The sequence below is a fragment of the Acyrthosiphon pisum genome, chromosome A1 (assembly GCF_005508785.2).
Source record: "Acyrthosiphon pisum isolate AL4f chromosome A1, pea_aphid_22Mar2018_4r6ur, whole genome shotgun sequence".
NCBI lineage: Eukaryota > Metazoa > Arthropoda > Insecta > Hemiptera > Aphididae > Acyrthosiphon > Acyrthosiphon pisum.
Genome location: NC_042494.1, coordinates 49,734,420 through 49,742,240, shown reverse-complemented (window position 1 = coordinate 49,742,240; position 7,821 = coordinate 49,734,420). Strand labels below are relative to the sequence as shown.

Here is a 7,821-nt window from a genome sequence, read left to right as displayed (position 1 = left end):
TTAATCGTAAACATATTGTATATAAAAATGTAATATTTTGAAAAAGCTCTAATCTCTGAAAAAACATTAAAACATAAAATAAAATATAATTATCGCTTTGTATGATGACAGCGATCATCGACAAGCACGGCTATACTTAAACGCGAGCTTAATAATTATTTGTGGCGATTTAAATCCACGTCCACGTAACGAACAGTATATAAAACTATATATTTTGCACTTTAATTTTTTTTTTTTATTTGTAAAAATATATTCGTGTGTAAACACGGACGACAATAAATATTAATCGTTTAAATTTGCGTTTGTTGTGAATAATATTATTATATCGACCGGTTATGATAGTCCGTGTATTTAGTCTTTTTTAATACATTTACAATTTTCGGGTTTTTTTAGAAAAATATATTATTATTATAAATCCGTGCCCGCTATAGTATAATCTACATATTATAATATAATCTATTCGACAGTAAAATAATAATATGTTATACCATACATATAATATATATACGAAGGGTATAATTATGTTTGATTTCAAACCAGTGTTAGTGCGGAGTTATCGAGACGAATAGTGTGCCGCGTGGGTGTCAACAGTCTGCAGTTGTAGTCTCGACGAAATAAAAAATTCTGCTCGGACGCGGTTCGAGAGGGGAATTTAAAGATATGAACAGTGGGGAGTTATTATTTCGCAATTCGTGCGCGTTTCATCTTTGTTCGAATTCATAACATATTACACGAAAAACGAAAACATCACGTCGAGTCAATGCGCGAAACAGTGTAGGGTTTCCAAATCGGATTTCGAAATCAAGGTCTATTATGTATAGGTATGTGTTCAAAAAAAAAAATAAAAAAAATACGGTTGCGTACGCATATATTGCAGCTGTATTCACCGGGATCGATATTTATATAGCCGTTGGGTAGAGACAATTTGCGGAAAAATATGATTTCACCACCGAACGTGGTGGCGGTGCACTTACATGTACGATTTATAGACGAATAATAATCGGTAGGTACGCCACGCAGTGAGATACACATAATATTTTTCATATAATATTATACCGTACTGAGTCGAATCCTTAACAAATCGAGTTGTGGAAATTGACTTTTTTTCCAATACGCGGGTGCAGCCCTGAAACGCGCGTTAAATAACCGAACACGCTCAGTGGGTGGTAGTAGTTTTTGAAAATATATATTATTTTGTTCCGAGAAAAATAATCACTCACAAGGAGATAAATTTCCACTGAATAAAAAATGATTTACTTCCACGTAACGATTGCATATAATATTCCACCCTTAAATATGATATAATTCAGCTGCAGTAGGTACCTATAATACAGATTATGAGGTTATATAATAGGCCGACTAAGTTAGTTTGATATATATACATTTCAACTAGGTTAAATCAAGTTAACCATATTTTTCGATTGATTAAACAGTTTAAGCAATTGGCGTTTCGATACATCGATTAAGCTCACGAATAAAGAACAATTTGACTTAAATTAATTTCATTTTTAATCGCCCTCACTGTGTAAGTTTTTCTTTCCCGGTCGTATTCAATCTTACCTTTCAAAATGTATATAATCAGCATTTTGTTTTGTTGGTTTATTTATCTAAAAAAAAAACTCCAGCCTATTATTCGCCTTGAGGAAATTAACTAACAAGAAGACTTTGAAATTTGAATAAAAATATAATATTTATGTATTAGCTGTATAATATAATGTCAATCTGACAGATTTACTAAAGACATAATTCACTCCAATACATAAAAACTTAGAAAATGCATAATTATTGATTATATAGTGTAAATGACACGTGCATATGAAAATAATTAAGTCAAACATAATAATTACATGACATGATGAGTTTCTTGAGGTCGTGGTAAATGCGGCTGACAATAAAAAATCAACAAACATCACTGAAAAGTTTATTTAACATATACTTTTACTTTTATGTAAAGGGTTTTTAGGGTTAATTTTATATATATTTTTTTTTAAACGGAGGCATGCATTAAGTGACAGCGATGAATACATTTTTACTTATTTAGTCTTCTTCTTAGTCTTAAGCAATCAGTAGGGTATCTGGTTGAAAATTAGCATTGCAACGCCATAATTGACAAATAATTTTACGATAAATAACCTTTGTGATCAATTGTCATTCTGTAATACATCGCGATTGATCGTTGTGCAGTGAAATTTTCACGATCAAATTATGCGCATACACTTCAAACGTTTCAAAAAGATGAATATTTTGAAACTCACACGATAGTATTTGTATTTAATCAATTATCAGGCCGTATCGTAGACATTTGAAATAAACAAATTATTCAGTGTGGTATTATTATAAACGCTGAACCGGTGTAATGTCAAAATGCCAAAACAAGTGAGTCATCCATTACTTACGTTGTTCGACTTAAACGTTGTGCATTATTTTTTAAATTTATTATTCGGGAAGATAATTGGGCCCCACTGAACATATTCGTGTGAGGGCCCAATATTATACATAATATTATTGCAATAACCATGGACATATGATTAGCGGTGAAGGGATACCCAGGTATAAGATAGATTGCTAAGGTCTCCACTCTTTTGAAAACATTTATATCGCGAGTAAGATATTATAAGTACACATATGCCCTCTCGAATTGTTGACTACAATAATATATAGTTTAGCGCCGCAGTCCACATTTGGTCGGACGTACTTGTATTTTTCGTTTCAGCCACTATAGCGGCTAAAGCGTGTAGACTATTAGACTAGATAGGTACTTATCTGCTTGGTCAAAGGTAAAAGCCGACTATTTTATGGTGGACTTGGCTTAGTATATTTACTCAGACTCATATAGAGGGTAGTTACAGTGTTACATTTTAGATACTGTAAATTATTTATAATGTTTTTACGTGGCAAATTTTGGAGGATGGAGATACTATTCGTTTTTTCTTACCATCTAAGAATTAATATTTCACCGTAATCTCCAAGAATTTTTAATTGCGTAGAGTATAATGTTTTTACATCTTAAATCTTCGCAAATCGATAGTTTTTAAGATTTTTTTCTTAAATTTGGTTTTTATAACCACACGTCGTAACTCTAAAATAATAACAGTATAGAATACTTACTAAAAACTAAAGTAGGTAACATAACAAGTTATCGTGGAATTACCGTTAAAGTTTGGTAAGTAATCTATACAGTGTTTCAGCAAAATGGTAATTTAGCCAGAAAATATATTTTTGTTTATAACATAATATTTAACCAAATTTTTATTTTGAAAAATCAGAAAATATAGAAATTAAATATTCAAAGTATAAAAGTTGTAAATCAACCATTATAATAGTAGCTTTGTAGATGCTTTTGTCACCTTAATAAAATCAAAATACGAATTATAATAAATTGGTTTGATTTACAAATGTATGAAAGATAGTGCTTATCAAATATATATATATATATATTTATTTTTATGTAAACGTCTACCTTTGTTTTATTTTATATAAAACATTAATAGCACGTATTTGTAATAAAACCATCTAAATAAATAACAATAAATGAAGGGCACTAAATATTTCGGCACAAAGAAGAATAAATAAATAAAAAGAGTCAAACAGTCAAATGTTTTATTCTGGTTGGGTTTTTCCATTTTATTTAACCATGTAAATTTCGTCTTTTGATTTTAACATGAATTTAAGAGCAATATTAAGCTAGTTGAAAATCACGATAGCGGTACGATTTATTTACAGAAGCTAATTTTTTTATTGTGGATTCGGTATAATTGCTGAAAATTATTATACACATATTTATTATTGGTTATTACTTATTAGTATAAAAACTATGCTACTTGTATTATTAAACGAATGTCCACTAACCATATCATTGAGCAGCGTTCTGATTTATGAACATCAATATGTGTACACTAATTTATTTTCCAAAACCTTATTTTTCAATCGTCGTTTTCCATAAACGGTTTAAACAAAATATCTCGGTCGTTTCGATTTTAATAGTTAAAACAAAATTACGTTATTTTTTGAAAATGCAAAATTATCATAATTATATTTATTTTATCATTCACTCAAAAAACACACATAATAGCACAAAAGCATTGCAATTTTTACAAACTAGCCCAAATCACTTAATTTTTAGTATATCCGACAGGTGGTCTTTGTATTGCATGCAGTAAAGAGACAGTACGTTAAATTTTTTTAGTTTTAATATGTTAAAAATAATTTATTGATATTTGTTATATCATAATATAACACTTTATTTATCTATTTGATTCGATATAAACGTGCATCGAGGATGTAAAATCGGTATGTAGTATACTGGTATCTAGGTAGGTACCTATATAGACTGTGACGTAATATTATGAACTTTTTCCGAAAATAGAAGGATGAATAACATAATATAAATATTTTGTTTTTGAATTTTAATAGGTTAGGTTAACTATTTAGTACAATTTATATTTCCGAAGTCGAAATGTTGAAAAATGTTTATTATGTATTAAAGGAAAACTGGACACGTTATTAAAATACTAGTTTATATTATATTATTATTTATTTACTAATGCCTATAAACAGCAAATTGTTTGCATATTAAACAATGGTAGAACATTATATACGATGAAATAGACCAAACAGCTATAAGTTAAACAAATAACAAATTGCTCTTAGATAATCAACAAGTTAAATAGGTACTCTGAACAAAATCAACAATTTAAATTCATAAAATTTTCATTTTCTACATAAAGGCCGATTTACGTATTGTGTCCATAGGAACAGTGTTGAATCTAGGCAATATTGACATATAAATCCAAATTATTTGAAAGTATTTGAAAGAATTCATATGAAAATATAAAATATATTAGCTTTATAATTTTCCCCGACAAGATGAAAAATAGGTAAAAAAAATAATAAATCAATTTTCGATATCGAAAATGTTCTTCTTGAAATGTCTTCAGTATATTTTTATGTTTAAAGAAAGTGACTTTGGACAAAACTTTCCTTTTCCAGGAATACATCCCTTTATGAATAAAAACTGGAATAAGCGCCTTTTGGAGAAAACAACTCGGATTATATCCATCACTATTCCTGAAAAATATTTTCCTAAATTAATTGTTCCTGACGAAAATTAAGCGTCACCGCGTTAACACCGGTCACGGGCGCCCAGTTACTCGTGACATCTACGAGTTTACATCAGCGTTCAACGTGTTAAATAACGAATGACTATGTAATACGTATTATTGTTTTTTGAAGATATGTATAATTTATACATTTCTTATGCTCATGACTTTTTTATTTTTCATAAACTTAAGAGCACCTGAGCGCCTTTATACCAACAGCGCCCGGGGCAAGGATACCCACTTCCCCCCCTTCCAGATCACTGCATAGGAAATAGGAAGACGTGGAACAGAGACATGGGAGAATGGTTAGTATGATAATATGATTATTATAATAATATTTTTATTCTGAGTAATAACTTACCGTCTACTAGATGTGTCTTTTACAACATGATCCAATGGATTCGATTGAATAGAGGAATAAACCTATAATATCTATAATAAAAAAAAAATTTGAAAAGTCGCAATAATGGTTAGGCTTAGACAAAATCTACCCTTATTAATTCTAACCAACCCTCTTCGTCGTCAAGCTCGAGGTTTACACAATAAATCAATATATTATTTTAGAAGGTTTAATTTTTTGTTTCTATCAAAACAAATATTTTTTTTTATTCTACCAGGTTTTAAAATTTGTTAACAATTTATTAAGATAATATTTAAACATCAATTGATTTAAAACTATTTGATCAGGGATAAGCGTTGTGTAAACCATAAAGTCTCTTTTGGCGAGTAACAATAATAATTTTAAATTTTCGTTGATTAATTTTATATTTTTCAAATAAATATTGAAATTGTGACTAAAGTTGATAAAAATATTATTGTTTGTTATGTATATATTAATTTGAATTTCGAATATAAACCTGTTAACACTAATCATCAATCACGACACTGTTTTCCAAATGAAAATATGTCTCATTTTACAAAAATTAAAATTATGTAATAGTTCTTTTGTGTTACCTAGGCTAATACCAATAATAATTTTTAAAAAGTATTTTTTTTTTTTATGGCTGAAACAAACATTTTTTTTTTTTGTTTAAATGAATAGGACCCTGAAGGCTGAAGTCACACATATGATTACGCGAATTTTGATAAATACTAATATGTGTATGTCACAACTCACTAGCATAGTTATTAAATCCGATATTAGACATTTATGGTTGTATTATAATTTATGAACAATTACAGTAACGTACGCAGGGTTTTTAAATGTTTTCCAGGACTCAAAAATTAATTAAAATTTTATTTTTATTTTGTCCAGTATAATAATTTTGGACGTTTAGGTGAGAATTTGAAAATGTTTGTACAACTTCACATTCTCAACTTTCCTAGTAGAAAAAATTCTCTGATCATAAACTTTGAAGGAGGTTTTTGAGAGGTCAAAATTGAAAATTCTCTTTAAAATAATCGAAAAAACAGCTAAGGCTTGAAAATGTAATACAAGGTCTTTCATACAATGTAAAAGTAGATCATACTTTTATCAAAAAATTACTGATATATTAAATATTTAGAAAAATTGGTATATGCAAATACAATGTTTTTGCAAAAATGAATTCATTCCTGGTAAGACGTATTTGAATTTACGTCTTGCTTACTAGTTGACGGAATTACCCCCACCACACCCGCTTTGTACGCCACTGAACAATTCTATTATGAATGGCGTAAAGGAGCCAATTAGTGCGTATCCATGGAGTTGTAGATCGCCGATGGGTGACGTAAACGATTTCATACATGCAGTAATAAACACTATAAAATAATGTATAGCACAGGACTTTGCGTCATTCAAATATTTTCGTGACGAGCTTCGATTATGTTTGATGACGTAAACGATAAATTTCTTTACGAACTATTCGTAAACATTTTCCGGAAATTTGTGCTCGAAACTTTTATGGTTTTACGCGAGCGATCAGATGAAGCGATTAAAACATTTTTAATGCGATTTAACGTCGGATTATTGCGTATTATTATTTCTCCGATAAAGTTTGTTTTGATGTACATAAAAGGTTAATTAAATATATGCTCATAATAACGCATATGTGATGTGAGCGCATTTAATAATAGTTTCTACACGTTTGATAAGATTTTTGTTTATTATTACTACATTTTTACACTTATCCAATATCGTTAAAATGAAACTAAAATATTTATTTAGTAATAATATCATTTTTGCTGGTCATATAATACCAGTGTGGATTATTATGTGTGTGTACACTATCTGTTAACGGCATGTTTGGAACCATTAAAAAAGGTTAGGTGGATATCGTATGGAGGCGACTTTATTAACCAAACCCTACCCGCATGTATAATATTAAATTATAGTTTTTAAGCACATTCGACACTACACGCCTCCCACCACCCCGTGTACGAGGTTCAGAGTATACCAATTGGTATATAATACGATATTGGATCACGAATTTATAGGTCGATATAGTTGCAATGATGATAATAATATAACGTATTACGTAATACTGTTGCTATGACTAAAAAATGTCAATTAATTCGTTAAGTTACTTGTATTATTTAAAATTCTTGAATAGTATTTATGACATTTCGCACAGATATACTATCAGCATCGTGGCAAATCCACTGCGGTGCTAAAATCAATCGAATTGTCGTAAAATAAAAAAAAAATGTTTATAAACATTTAAACTTTGATAATGATTGTTGTTAGGTTGGGCTTATCGGAATACATCGGACGATGTTCAAGACAGTGCACCCACACAAAGTG

General features: G+C 29.4%; 1 long non-coding RNA gene across 1 annotated transcript; it reads left to right on the top strand.

The window, feature by feature from the left end:
• The first annotated feature begins 541 nt into the window (after positions 1-541).
• Positions 542-5,573, top strand: LOC115033607. Its single transcript, XR_003838888.1, has 3 exons — positions 542-821; positions 4,990-5,206; positions 5,292-5,573. It is a non-coding gene; the product is annotated as an uncharacterized LOC115033607 (long non-coding RNA).
• Positions 5,574-7,821: the final 2,248 nt, after the last annotated feature.